The sequence below is a fragment of the Epinephelus lanceolatus genome, chromosome 14 (assembly GCF_041903045.1).
Source record: "Epinephelus lanceolatus isolate andai-2023 chromosome 14, ASM4190304v1, whole genome shotgun sequence".
Lineage (NCBI taxonomy): Eukaryota > Metazoa > Chordata > Actinopteri > Perciformes > Serranidae > Epinephelus > Epinephelus lanceolatus.
In genome coordinates, this window is record NC_135747.1 from 24,944,801 (window position 1) to 24,959,493 (window position 14,693).

The window sequence follows — 14,693 nt, forward strand, 5'->3', positions numbered from 1 at the left end:
GTGTGTAGATATGAAGGAGTCCAGACAGGTAATAAGGGGCTTGATTATGAAGGTGAGAGAATGTGCAGAATCTTGACATTGATGAGATATTTAACAGGAAGCCAGTCAAGTTGCTGGGAAACTGGAGTGATATGATCTATGGAGGAGGTTCTTATAATGATACAATAAAATGTGTGCTAAAGTGTTACATGTAATTTCTTGTGCAATGTAACTTACCCACTGTACAAAATTTGGTAATATTTTGTAATGCACTTTAATGTAACATTAGCACCTTCATGTCCAAAAATTCTGCAAGCCCCCTTCATAATTGAGTGTTAATTCAAGATTTTACACCTAGATGTAGCAAAAATGCAAACATAATTCATTCACTTGTGATGCATGCTGACATTTGATATGTACACAGTCACTCAAAAAAGGGATTTCATGTAAAATCAAATCAAAAAAGATTGACAAGACAAACTCCACAATGACCACAAGGGTCGCTGTGTAAAAAATGCTATTGCAGTAAAATATGGGTTCATGCTCTGCCACTTAGCTGCATCACTACTTTTTAGTACTAATATTTAAACCATTTCCAGTATTTTCGTAAATTTAGCAGAGGTTAACATCCTGTTGCCCAGCTTAGTTTGTGTTGTGCGAATGGTATTAATGGTAAGATCATTAAAGACCCCTCTCATCTGGTCACCGACACTTTGAACTGTTGCCATCTGGCAGACACTACAGAGCTGCCAAAACAGGAACCACCAGACTCAGAGACAGTTTCTGTCCCACACAAATATCAAATGTTTTCTACTGCCAATCTGCCATCCACTAAGCACTTTAAATACTCTTATATATATTTATTTTTTGCATTTTTATCACTCTCTGAATGTCCTGTGTCTTGTGTTTTTATGTTCTTTGGTGTAATGCATCACTTGAATGTCACATTTAATTTCTTTGTATCCTGTGCAATAACAATAAAGATTTTCGTATTTCAAGTATAATTCCTTTTCCAGTTTAAATTGTAGCTAGATGTTTATTTCTGTGTATTGCTGACACAGTCTAGATACATTACAGTGGTAAGGATGAGAGGATACACAAATATTGCACTGTTACTTGGAGGCAGGTTAAAACATAGCTTATATGCAACTTGTGTGATTGTTATTGTGTTTTAAACTGTTATAAAATAATTAAAATGGTTTGAAACTGGTTGTCCATGTTTCATAGAAGGGGAAATGCGAATTTGGCTTGTCTGATAATGGTGTCTCGCCCCATATAACTGTATATACCTGACGTTACAGCTACGTCTCTCAATTAGCAAACAGCAGAAAAAACAACAGCACTACAATGACAGCCAACTACGTGACACTGTCGTCTTATTTACAGTTTGGTACTTCGAGGGTAGTTAGCATTCAAGTCTCTTATCCGCATTCTCATCCTCGGCTAACGTTACTTTAGCTAGCTAGCAAGCTAAGGACACCGCTGTCACGCGGCTAACATTATAAAAACATCAACGTTAACGGTTATTAGCTTACGTTAGCCTCACTGTTAGCCGAGGAGTGCACCTGCTTACCTCATTATCACGGATGAACCGCTTCCCAGAGGAAACAGCAATCACGCACCAGCTAGGACACACGACACGGCAGCCCCAGCTGAAGTAACGAAAACAACATGTCAAGTGCCCCCGAGATGTCTGTCCAACAACCCGTTTAATTCTCGCTCTGTTCGCAGAATTACAGCCCGATATTTCGACCTCGTCTCCTCATTACTTTACTGTAGCACTGCACAGATTTAAGCAACAAGCTTTTGACAGCTTACTGTACGATCTTCAGTTTGATGTGCTGACGGGGTTTCCCGGGGTGCGCTGAGAAACCTAAAGGATGTCGATAATTGAATTTACCGCATTTAGAATAAGCAGCAGCAAACACCATGTTATATCAGAGTGGTAGATGCATAAAGTTGATTTTAACGTAATCATTTCTGGCAAAGGAGGTCATTTTATAGGTTATATCTCATGACAGCCCCCCCTACGGCAACCAAGTGGTACGACCCACACGAATGCCAGTAGGCTAAAAGGGCAAGGGTTTGCTTGTTACCAAGGGAACAGCAATAAAACCATGAGTTTTTCTGGATTAGTTTAATGAGAGCACGGTTTAACACGCAAATATAAACATCTAATTAATGAAGTATATTAATTTAAATTAAATTATAAATAATTCAATAATTCTGCTTATTAATTTGTGATGAAATAGCCCACCCGTCCTAAAGAGTATGCAATCTATTTGTGTAAGAAAAAATAATAATAGTAAAAGGCTTTTTGGGAGTTCTAATGTGTAATCAGAATGAGAAGCACAGCAGTAGCCCAGCTGCTCAAGGTCATATAAGATGGATGCTAACCCAGATAAGATCATTTATGGAGGGTGGGAGGGAGGAAGACAGAGATGGGAGGAAGATTTTGCTTTTATGTTCGACAACATATTTCTGCAATGGAGATAAAAATAACTTTCTGTCAGTGCCACTTACATGGAGACATTCTGTCTTCTCTGGTTTGTGCTAGACTTAAAGTATGTGCCTCAGTTGTATGACAAACTGTGTTTTCTTTTTCATCATTCATTTTCTAACAAAATGGTACAAGGAAAGTATTTATAGAGAGCACGTCCTTATTTCCTGTAGATTTTAAGTGGTAGGGTAGGATGAACCATTTGTCTGAACACATCAGAACATCTGCAAGCCTGTAATTTCATCCTTTGGCAGTGACGGTCATGCTCCACCTAGAAGGCTTACACACAGCACTTTCTATGTGCTGAGCATGAATGCTTTGAGGACAAATGTCAATGTTTATTCAAGGGAAAAAAGACAAATAAAGTCCGTTAGAAGTTAGTAATTCAAAGATGTTATGACTTTTGTGTTCATCACCTGGCATATAATCAAAATGTGCATAACAGTTGTCTTTAGAAATAGGCCTAATTGTAATAATAATGATTATAATAAAAATTAACAACATCAATATTTATACATACTTGTCATAAAGTTATTTAACCATCATTAGTTTTCATGAAAAGCACACACACAAACTTACAGTCCAGTATTGATAACTGTTTGATTACCTCCCTTTTATACTTCTCCAGGCTTCTCGAGGCAACAGATGAGATATATCTGGCCGGTCACACTAGCAGTTCACTTCCACAAACTGGAGATGTGGCATCAAGTACCATGGTGAAAGGTCATCATATTGCTCCCTTTGAGGAAAATGTCACTGTGAAAGTGAGTCACATATAAGAACAAAGAGAATGCAGCAATCTTTCATTTCTTTGATCTTAATCCTGTTTGTTGTTCACATATTTCGTTATTTACACTCCATTTATGTTACTTGACATCACTGTGAGGCTTTGATTTTTTTTATTTTTTAGTCAGACGTCACATGTACATAAAACTTCAATTGAACTAAACTGCATTATCGGTCAGCAAGTATCCACTTTCAACATTAACTGCTCAATATCAGCCTGCTGAGCTTGAAATGGTAGGATCTACTTACTGGGAAATTGCTGCTCGGGAAAATAAACTTGTTTTTTATGTACTTGTTGTCATGACAACATACAAAACATCTCTATCGTTACAAGTAAGATGACTGTTCCTTTATATGAAAGTACTACTACCACACTGTGAAAATATTCTGCTACTAAGTACATGTCCTGCATCAGGAAAATGCAGTTAAAATATTATTTAGGTTAAAGTACCCAATGCAGAAGAATCAAGCAAATAAATAAATTAAAATAAATAAATAAATAGAATAACAGCACATCCAAAAAAACTCAAAAACTATTACAAAAAATAAAATAAATTAAAATTATATAAAAAAAATCAGAAACTGACTTAAATGTTTATCAAAATAGATGCCAATTAATTTGATGTCAATTGCCTAATTGATTAATCAGCTAATCGTTTCAGCTGTAATTGTATAAACTGTTGGGTAGTTTAATTTAGAGCAAAACATCATATTTCATTAACTCTCTCTATGTTTATTTATGCAAAAATCTTATTTTTTTTTACAGTAACTAGTAGTCTAAAGATCTCATATATATTTCTCTCTGAAATGTAGTGTAGTGAAAGAATAAAGTGGCATTACAAGAAAAAAAAAGTACCTCAAATTTGTATTTAAGCAAAGAACTTGAGTGAATGTACTTAGTTACATTCCTCCACTGCTTTTAAGTTTTCACTTTAAAAAGAACTACTCACAATTTACTTTTCTGCTGTCCTTTGCCTTTTAACGTTTTCTAAACAGCATTTGGCTGTACTGTACATGGTGTACTTGCAGCACGTTTAATTGTTGAGAGCAACACTCCCATCTAGTGGTATAATATTGTATAAAAGCAAAGCAGAACTGGTGTATGTGTTTGAGAAACAGGTGTAATTGAACAGGAAACAGGGTCATTTCTGAATTTCTTCAATTTCTTCTATTCATTATTGTCATAACAATGTCATAAGGAAACTGGGTGATTTTTGTATGTTTATAAGAATTACTTGCCCCTTAAACAACCAGGGGACACAAGATAAACAGCAGTGCTATCAAATGGTCTGCAGATGTCAGTCTTCTCTAAAGTATATTTCCACACATCGACAACCCCAGAGGCTCAACATGGGGGCTGTTTGAGAGAAACCCAACTGTGAGGTATTGGTTTTGTGATGCAAGCTGTATCACATCCTGTGCTTACAGAGGAGCGTGCAATGTGGGTAAATAGATGACCTGCATGTTAAAATGAGGATCAATATACTTCAATATTCAGAGTGCTTTACTCTGGTTCCAACAGTCCAGCTCAGCCTTGTTCTGAAGGACCACATAAACATGAATGTGAACTGTAGTAGGAACAAAAGCAAACCAAGTGAAGTTTTGTTGGTGTGAACATAATGAAGTTTCACACCAAGGATACAGTTTATCCCTTTGAGGGGTAGAATTTTTGCTAATATATTGTAATTCTATTATGATGTTACAATAATCCCATCTAGTGATGTTTTTTTTTTTTTTTTACCCATTTCCTTTTGTTTTGTTATTTTATTGAACTATTTCATATGTCACATGTCATCACTGTTAATTATGACGTTCATTCTACATGTTTTATCTACCAGTGTACCAGGATGCAGCACCCTGATTTTGTGCCGATTCCAAGAGCGCAAAAAGCAGAGCAACTGTCTTCGAGCAACACAGCATTTTTCCTCAAGTCATTACACTCTTCCTACAGTTACACATCAAAAATAATACAGTCATACCATCTGGGTGGAAATGACTTGCTGTAGTCACGGGCTGAAATGCTGAGCCAGCCATCCAAACTGTACAACCTGAGGGGAAGCAGAAGTTCCTGTATGTCAGTAGATACACACCGGTAATGTGAAGTGTGCCTACAAGAACAGCAAGGTAACTCCAGACAAGTGCCATGGCTCCATGGAGAGAAATAAATGTATTTTTATGGCAATATTGTAGCACTTGTTAACACCAAAGCAGTGATCTAATAACAATAACATAATCATTTTATTACATTTCACACTGCTTTTCAGGGAGCTATTTATCAAAAACATACCCTATTATGATAATTTAAGTTTGCTTTCCTAACATATACAGTAAATGCAGCATATTATTGTATCTGCAGATGTAAACTTGTTATCTGGCATATAAGGCATGTACAAGTCTGTTGCCTACTTGAGTTGAAATAAACTGAAAGGTGAAAAAATATGAAGCCAGTTTCTAAGAAAAGCACTGGATGTGCTTATCTTTAATTAGGCCTTATAAAAGCACCAGCCAGCTGCTTACCTTGTTATTTCTCCATATCCAAAGAAATGAAAATATTCAGATGAATATGCACTCTGTAATTGTGTAGAGCTGGCTATTTCTGAGACTGAACATACATTCTGAGTTATTCCTTCTTGACCTTTTGCAAGATGAAAAAAAAAAAAGTCAGAAAAAGCAGTCTTGTATTTGGTTCAGTCTACGTAAGAAGACGATTTTCATTCTTCTTTTAATTGGTTAACAGATGGTAATCACAGTCAACATAATTAAGGAATAAATCTGTGTGTGTGCATCACATCAGGGCTAAAAATATGATATACGTTTGTGTATGATGTGTGAAATAAAACTGTATACAAATCACACTCATTACTCGGTATACCTTAAAGGGTAGCTTCTGTATTTTCCAACCTGGACCCTATTTTCTCATGTTTCTGTGTCTAAGGGACTCATGGAAACAACTTTTGAAATTGGCCCAGCATTGAGCGAGAGCGCTGCAACCAGCAGCTGCAAAACATGCTGCAATGTAACCACTTGGGGCAATTAGGCACCATCACTTTACGTCCTATAAAAGTGCGTTTTTACTACTGACAGGCTCAGATTATTATTATTATAAGTGGCAACATCATGGAGAGAATCCCTACAGAGGCAGACCTTTTGTTAAACCAGAAACAGCCCTGCAATAACTCAATACATTTACATGACTTAAGAGAAAATCGATTTATTGTGTTAGTCTGACTAAAACTGGACTTTTAAAATATAAGTAAACATGTTAGTCAGACTGAAATTGTACTAAATCAAGTTTCTCAAAGTTGGACCAACACACCCAGATAATGCAACTGGGAGTGGAATTACTCCTGCATGTACGCAGTCAATCAGACCCAAACTGGCCCAGGCGCTCTGTGCATGCTCCACATTTTTTGTCGCAGGCTTCCACCCAGAAGTCCCACCCAGAATAGCAGAAGAAGAGGCCAGTAACAACCTGGTGAAATCTACATCCAGAGCCGTGCATTTTTGGACAGATGAAATACACAGCTATAAAGCTGTCCACCATAGCAGCAGTTTGCTGCTAGCTAACTGTAGCTAACTTAGCTTGTCAGTTGTTCGGTCTGTGACTTAATAGATCAACTGGAAAAACTTAAATTATGATAGCGAGGTTGGACATACTTCTATACGGTCTATAAATTGATTCCCCTCCTGTGCTTGTGTATATGGACAAGGGCAGTAGTCCAATTAAATGGCCTGGTTGAGTTATAACCATAGCTCGGCTTAACTATGCATGTAAACATACTGACTCCAAATCCACCACACTCCGTTTTCAACATTTTCAAAGTCGACAGAAACAAGAAAAAAACCTCACATAATTCGTCTTGGTTTTCTTTCCACTGTTCCAACAATCACCAACTCGGTGATTGAAATAAATCTTTCATTTAACCAGTTAGATGTGAAAATATGCTGACTCTATACACATAAAATAAGTGCTTATTTAAATGTCTGGTGGGTGTGGTAATGGTGATTTCTTAACTGTTTCTGGTTTAACAAAAAGGATCTCACTCTTCAACAAAAAGGTCTGTCTCTGCAGGGATCCCTTCCACAGTGGTTGGCATTCCATATGGAGTCCCTCAGGGATTAACTCTAGGTCCTTTATTGTTTAATTTGGACATGCTTCCTTTGGCCTGACTCAGCATGTGTGTGAGCCCACCCACAGCAGAGCGCAGCACACTCTGGACCTGCTCATTACAAAGGGGGTTAATATTTCAAACGTCAATGTGGTTGATGTTGCTCTGTCTGATCATTTCTGTCTTCTTTGACCTGTCTGTTTCTCCCAAACCACCGGCTGGTCCTGCAGTTGTTCGGAGGAGACACATAAATAACAGCACAGGTGCTCTGTTCATGGAAATGATAAACTTTGAAAATGCCTCATGTTCTAATGTTGATGATTTGTTGAACTCTGTTACTTCGAGTGTTTTGAATGTTCTGGACACCATTGCCTCTGTGAAGGTTAAAATGGTTAAAAATAAGCAGAAGGCACCACGGAGGAATGACGACTCGGTCAGGGCACAGAAAAGGGAGTGCCGGAGGGCCGAGCGGAAATGGTGCAAGTCAAAGCTTCATGTTCATTATGAAATTTATAAAGAAAAGTTGTACGTGTTCAACCAAATCTTACGTAGAACAAGGGAGAGGTACTTTTCTGAAATTATTGGAAACTGCAGTAACAACTCGCGTGTCTTATTTGCAACAGTGAACAGATTAACAAACCCTCCAGCTCAACTGCCGTTGGAACTGATCTCCACATCTAAGTGTAATGAGTTTGCAGTATTCTTTTGCGACAAGGTTCAGACCATTAAAAATGCCATCAATTCCACAACACCAATAACAACCCTGCAGCCACCTAGACACTTAGAGCTGAATCATTTTGCACCTGTAACTGACAAAACTGTCCAAGAGATCATCACCAGTCTGAGTTCATCTACATGCTGCCTCGATGTGTTACCCACTAGATTTCTAAAGTCTGTGCTGAGCAGTTTGTTACCACCACTCGCTCACATAGTTAACATGTCACTACAATCTGGAACATTCCCAAAGGCCTTGAAAACTGCGGTCATAAAGCCTCTCCTAAAGAAGAGCAGTCTTGATGCCACAGTATTGAACAACTACCGGCCCATTTCAAATCCGCCGTTTTTAGGCAAAGTCCTTGAGAAAGTTGTTTACCAACAGCTTACTGACTTTCTCCTAATGAACAACTCCTTTGATGTTTTCCAGTCAGGTTTTAGCACTGAGACCGCTCTTATCAAGGTGACAAATGACATCCGCCTGAACACTGACGCAGGCAAAGTCTCAGTTTTAGTCCTGCTAGATCTTAGTGCTGCTTTTGACACTGTCGATCATGAGATCCTTCTACAAAGACTAGAGGACTGGGTGGGCATCTCTGGCACTGCCCTAAATTGGTTGAAGTCCTATCTAGAAGACAGGAAGTACTATGTTGAAATTGGTAACTGTGTCTCAGACCACATGGCCTTGACCTGTGGGGTGCCCCAAGGGTCAATCCTGGGACCCCTTCTGTTCAATCTCTACATGCTGCCTTTAGGCCAGTTAATACAAAGTAATAATGTGTCCTACCACAATTATGCAGACGACACTCAGATCTATGTCTCACTGACAGCAGGTGAATATGGACCAGTGGATTCACTCTGTCACTGCATCCAACAGGTCAGTATGTGGATGCAAAACAACCTTCTCCAGCTAAATTCAGACAAGACTGAAGTCATCGTATTTGGTCCACAGAAACAAAGAGAAAGTGTCAGCAGTCACCTCCAGTCTCTCTCTCTAAAACCTACAAATCAGGTTAGAAATCTCGGGGTAATAATGGACTCAGACTTGAACTTTAACAGCCACATCAAATCAATAACATCAGCAGCTTTTTACCGTCTAAAAAACATTGCCAAAATCAAAGGTATAGTGTCTAAACCTGACTTGGAGAGACTTATCCATGCATTTGTCTCTAGTAGGTTAGACTACTGTAACGGCCTGCTCACTGGCCTCTCCAAACATGCCGTAAGACAGCTGCAGTACATCCAGAATGCTGCTGCTTGGGTCCTGACCAGAACCAGGAAGTACGAGCACATTAGTCCTGTGCTCAGGTCTCTACACTGGCTTCCTGTGGCTCAGAGAATAGACTTTAAAGCAGCTCTGCTTGTGTACAAGTCTCTCCACGGCCTAGCACCAAAGTACATCTCTGACATGTTAGTGCCATATGAACCATCTCGGATTCTGAGGACCTCAGGGACCGGCCTCCTGCTGGTGCCCAGAGTCAGGACTAAACATGGGGAATCAGGGTTCCAGTTTTATGCAGCTAAAATCTGGAACGGTCTTTCTGAAGATGTGAGACAGGCCTCTACTCTGACAATGTTCAAATCTAGGGTCAAAACAGCTCTATTTCACTGTGCATATGACTGAAAGGATCTTATCTGTACTCTTCTCTTTTAAAGTTCATTTTATAATGATTATTAATGTTTTTATTTTGTATTGTGATTTTAATGCGTTTTCTTGTTCTGTAAAGCACTTTGAATTACTTTGTGTACGAATTGTGCTCTACAAATAAACTTGCCTTGCCTTGCCTTGCCTTGCTTCTGCTTGGGTTCAGAATACAGCAATATAATATTTCATATCAATCATATGCTGATGCCACACAGTTAAACATATCTGTTTCCACCAATAACCATAGCCCTGTAAATAGTCTCATCCAGTGCATCGCAGAGTTCAGACTTTGGATGGTGAAGAATTTTTTACAGTTGAATCATGACAAAACAGATTCTGTTAGAAGGACCAAAGGCTTTGAGGAGTGAAATTCAGTCTTTGTTAAATCCCCTGTCTGTAAAACCATGTGAGCCTGTCAAAAACTTGGATGTGATTTTAGACACCGATCTTAACTTTCAGAAGTACATCTTTGATATTTCTAAGACTGCCTTTTATCACCTCAGAAATGTATCAAAAGTTAGATGCTCCTTGTCTCAGTCAGACCTTAAAAATCTGGTTCACGCTTTTATTTCCAGTAGGCTGGGTTACTGTAATGCAGTTTTTGCTGGACTGACAAAGCTTATTCAGAATGCAGCAGCCAGAGTTTTAACAGAAACTAAAAGGTCTGACCACAAACTCCTACTTTATCTTCTCTTCACTGGCTCCAAATAAAACAAAGAATTGATTTTAAAATGCTTCTTATCATGTTTTTTTAAATGCGTTAATGGTTTAGCTCTTTCCTATGTTGTTGACATGCTCACAGAGTACACACCGGAGAGATCCATTTGATCATCAAATAAAGGTCCACTCATTGGACATAAAATCAACTCTCAATCAGCTCATTGGGTTTAAATCATTATAATCCTACTCTCTGGAAACTTCCATGTGAACTACAGTATGCTACAACAGTGTTTTCTTTTAAAAGCAAACTAAAAACATATAATTTTTTCCAAATGCCTTCAGTTAGCTTTTTGAAGTAGTGAAGCTGTACTGAAGCTACCCTCTCAGTTTGCTTTGAGATGGTGAACTTTCTGGAATCAATTTTTAAGTTCTTGCAAAACACCAACAAGCATATATTTACCAGTGGTAAATATGTAGATTAAGAACTTTTAGAAACAACACACATCATGATGTCATGGCCATTCAATGCATTTATTTCTGATATCTTAAGCAGAATTCACTCTTTTTTTTTCCAGTCTGACAAGAAAAATGGCAGATTAAATATTACACGCCAAAAGGCTTTTAGACGGTTCATTTCATCACAAGACTTTTAACATGTACATAGAAATTCTTACACTAAGAAATCTCTCTTCCACTATCACTGAGGTGTCGGTAATACTGGTAATTTCCACCAGGCAAAGCCATTCTTTAGCAACAGTTGAAATTATATGAATAAACAAATAGATACAGATAAATCAGCTTCTCAGAGATATGGAGTGGCAGTACAAGATCATTAAAATGCTCCTTTAACAAAGCGGCATGTCACACTTTTCTGGGAATGTCAGTAAAATTTAGAGTGAAAATATGTGTTGGATTTTTTTTTTCTCATCATCATTTTATTTACACTTAAGTCTGAGAGATTTCACATTTCATATTCTAGAATTGGTGGAAAGTCTTTCAGGACATCATTTTGTGAAAACAAATAAGAAGTCACAGAAATAATAAGCATTAAATTGAACAGTGCACTCATGTTTTATTTATAATCATTCAGCAGTTGAACTGTCTTTTATATTTTCTGTGTTCAGACAGGGAATAAGCAGAGAGGGCTGACATAGAGAAATCAAAGTACAGAATGGCAGCTGTGATTAAGAAAAGAATAAACTGATCTCTGTAAAAGATTTATTCAATAGTTGGTGAGGTCTCAGCCTTTAAATGTGTTTTCTATCTACACATGTTGGTTACAGTAAGGCAATGGACACACAGTAAATGACTTGGTGGGATTGCTGGGCAACAGGTCTTCCTCGTTTTTTGGCACCTAACCTTCAAACTTCAACCTCACCTTCACATTCAAGAAACTTCATTTTCCATGTTCAGAATGTTCAGCTCATTGAGGACATTATCTAAAGTACTTTTAGTGTTTGTATCTTTCATACTTTCTGGATTATTTGACGTTTTTTGTGAATTCTTCCCCCATTTAAATCAATGGACATAATGTTAAGCGTTAGCGTGGGTGACATCACATGCAGAATGGGGTGAAGCTGTTATACTCTTCTTGAAAATATCTCTTCAAAATCCACTTACTCCCACAATTTTCACTCTTAATACATAATTTTCTAATCAAAATGTAGAAAAATGCATCCTCTTCCAAATAATGTAACTATGTAGGCAGACACAATCGCACATTTTGCACTATGAGCCTCAAAGTGACAGGAATGCCATCAAACTGGCCCATTAACTCCAGAAGCAAAAAAAAAAAGAAGAAAAAAAAAGGGACTTTGTTTTAGTTCGCTCCATGTCCCACATATCTGACACTATGAGCACACATTTTACAGCAACACATTCGGCAGAGTCCACCCTCTCTCACAATGTAAATATTTAGTGTTAGGACATACGCTCTTTGAGTAATAAGCTAGAGCTGAAGTGGTGCCTCTCAGGTTAATCTCTTATAGACTGAATCAGTGTGTTTGTTTACAGTAACTTCAGCATAGAAAACCGCCATGTCACACACGTACAGTAAAATGAAGCTAGTTTTTAGCCACCTAAAAAAGGCCCACTTAAAAAATCAACACATTTTCACTCTGACCTTGTCCCATATCGACTTTTGGTCATGGACTTTCCATGCCCCGATACGACGTGAAAAGTACCCTGGGTGCGTTGGTTGTTCACGTTACACTTCTTTCAAAATACACTTCCGTTTTCACAGGATTTTTACTATTTACCTACAGTCTCTTTCAAAATAAACACACTATGTCAGTACCACAACCCAAATTGACATTTCTTTTTCCTGGTTTCATCTTAGGAAAAAAGACCAGGGTTTGGCTTTATAATCTTACGGGACGCGGGTGAAGGTCAGTGTTTGCTGGACCCATCCACCACCCCTACTGACCCACCTAATTTGAGTTATGTGCATTAACTTTTGTTCTTGTCCCGTGACATTTTTCCCTGATGCCGCAGAGCACCATTAAACTATAATGGTGACCGGCCACATATTATGCTGATGTTAAAGGACAGCTTTATTCGTCAGTGTCTGACGCCACAAGTCACTGCCCAAGTGCCGGATTTTGATGACTTTGAAGTGAGACCTGGTTGAAAAAAAAATCTATATCAGTTCGAGTTTATGCTATATTTAGAAGATTTTCATGGCTTTACCTTGCTGTCAGACAGACCTTTACGAAAGGGAACTGAAGCTGTTATATCAAAGTCACCAGACTCCACTGACCAAAACAGTCATTTTACAAATTTCTAGAAAACAGAGGAGCTGCTGGTCTGCTGCTGCCTCGATCAGTTACTGTGTTAGGTGGTGAAAATATTCCAATATCTGGGTCTTTTAATGTAGCTAAAATAAGATTTGTTGTGGCAATGTACACAGCAGTACATTATTTAGCTTTTGGTGGATTTGATTTATCAGAGATGCTAGCAAAACAACAAAAAATAAGCACAGCAAAAACGTCAGAAGAGTCGGACCACCATGTTTAACTGTATATCTTTAAATGTTTCAGTTATAACTCAAAATCGCAAAAAGAAAAAAAATCAAAACAAAACAGAAATAAACAAATTTGCCAATTTCCCATATCTCCGCAACTCAAATCAATTGCCAGATGTCCACCTGGAAGTAATTCTTGTCATTAGTATGACATCATGGTGATTCGGTCTATTATACAAACTGTCTGATCCATCAATTTCAGGAGGGAACACACAGCTGATTGAGATGTGCTAACTGGACTACAGACAAGTGTTATTTACATTTTGAACTACGTCAGTTCCTCTCAACTCTCCGCCTCACAGGTGAACCTCTAGTCAGTGATCAGTCTGTATACTGCATCTTACAGAAGGCTTTAAGGCAGCGCAACACAGTGGTAATGATAAAACGCAGACACATGATAATACACACAAGTCAGTGTCAGCTTTTCTGGCAACCAGCAGTCTCACCGCAAATTCTCCAGAATTCCATTCTTGAGTTTACATTAATACAATGACACACACACACACACACACACACACGCACGCACACACGCACGCACACACACACACACGCACACAGTACATATATAACTTGGGTATATGGCACATTTATAACATTAGAAGTGTTTCATTAATAGCTATATGGCACATGTAGCGCTAATGCAGTGCTCGTGCCATCTGTCACTAGGGAACAGTGTAATTCCTACAGCTTGTCACACAGCAGTGCTGCATGTTGGTTTATTAAAAGAAATTTCCAAAATAAACGTCCTTTTGGCAATTACCATTTTAAAAAGAAATCCCCCTGATCTAACAGCTATTGAATTAGCAGTTAATGTCTGTGGGTAAAGAAGTTCTCAGATACTCTTCAGGGGCCTCATTAAACGTTCTTAGTCTGAAATTCTATCTCATCTCAGTTAGGTTGACAGTTAGGATTTTTGGTATTACAGAAACATGTTTCCTAACTGCACTCAGGAAAAATCCTATTTTATATCCAGATAGGAAGTATGCTGTTACAGAACAGTCCTAACTTAATGACTGTCAAAGTTAGAAATCCAAGGTATGTATGGGTCAGGGTTAGAAGATGGGGAACAACATGAACACCTAAGCATAATGATCGAAAGGCTACTCAAACCTTATGATGACGCTTTCATTTCCTGGACCATGTATGTCCACTGCCAAGATTGATTTGATAGATTAGTGACTCAGACTAATTGTAGCTACAATTAAACATTTGTCAATGATAGCGAGCAAGTCAGTGACAAGTGAGAGTCATTGATATGGCTTGTTCATCACAAGTAGC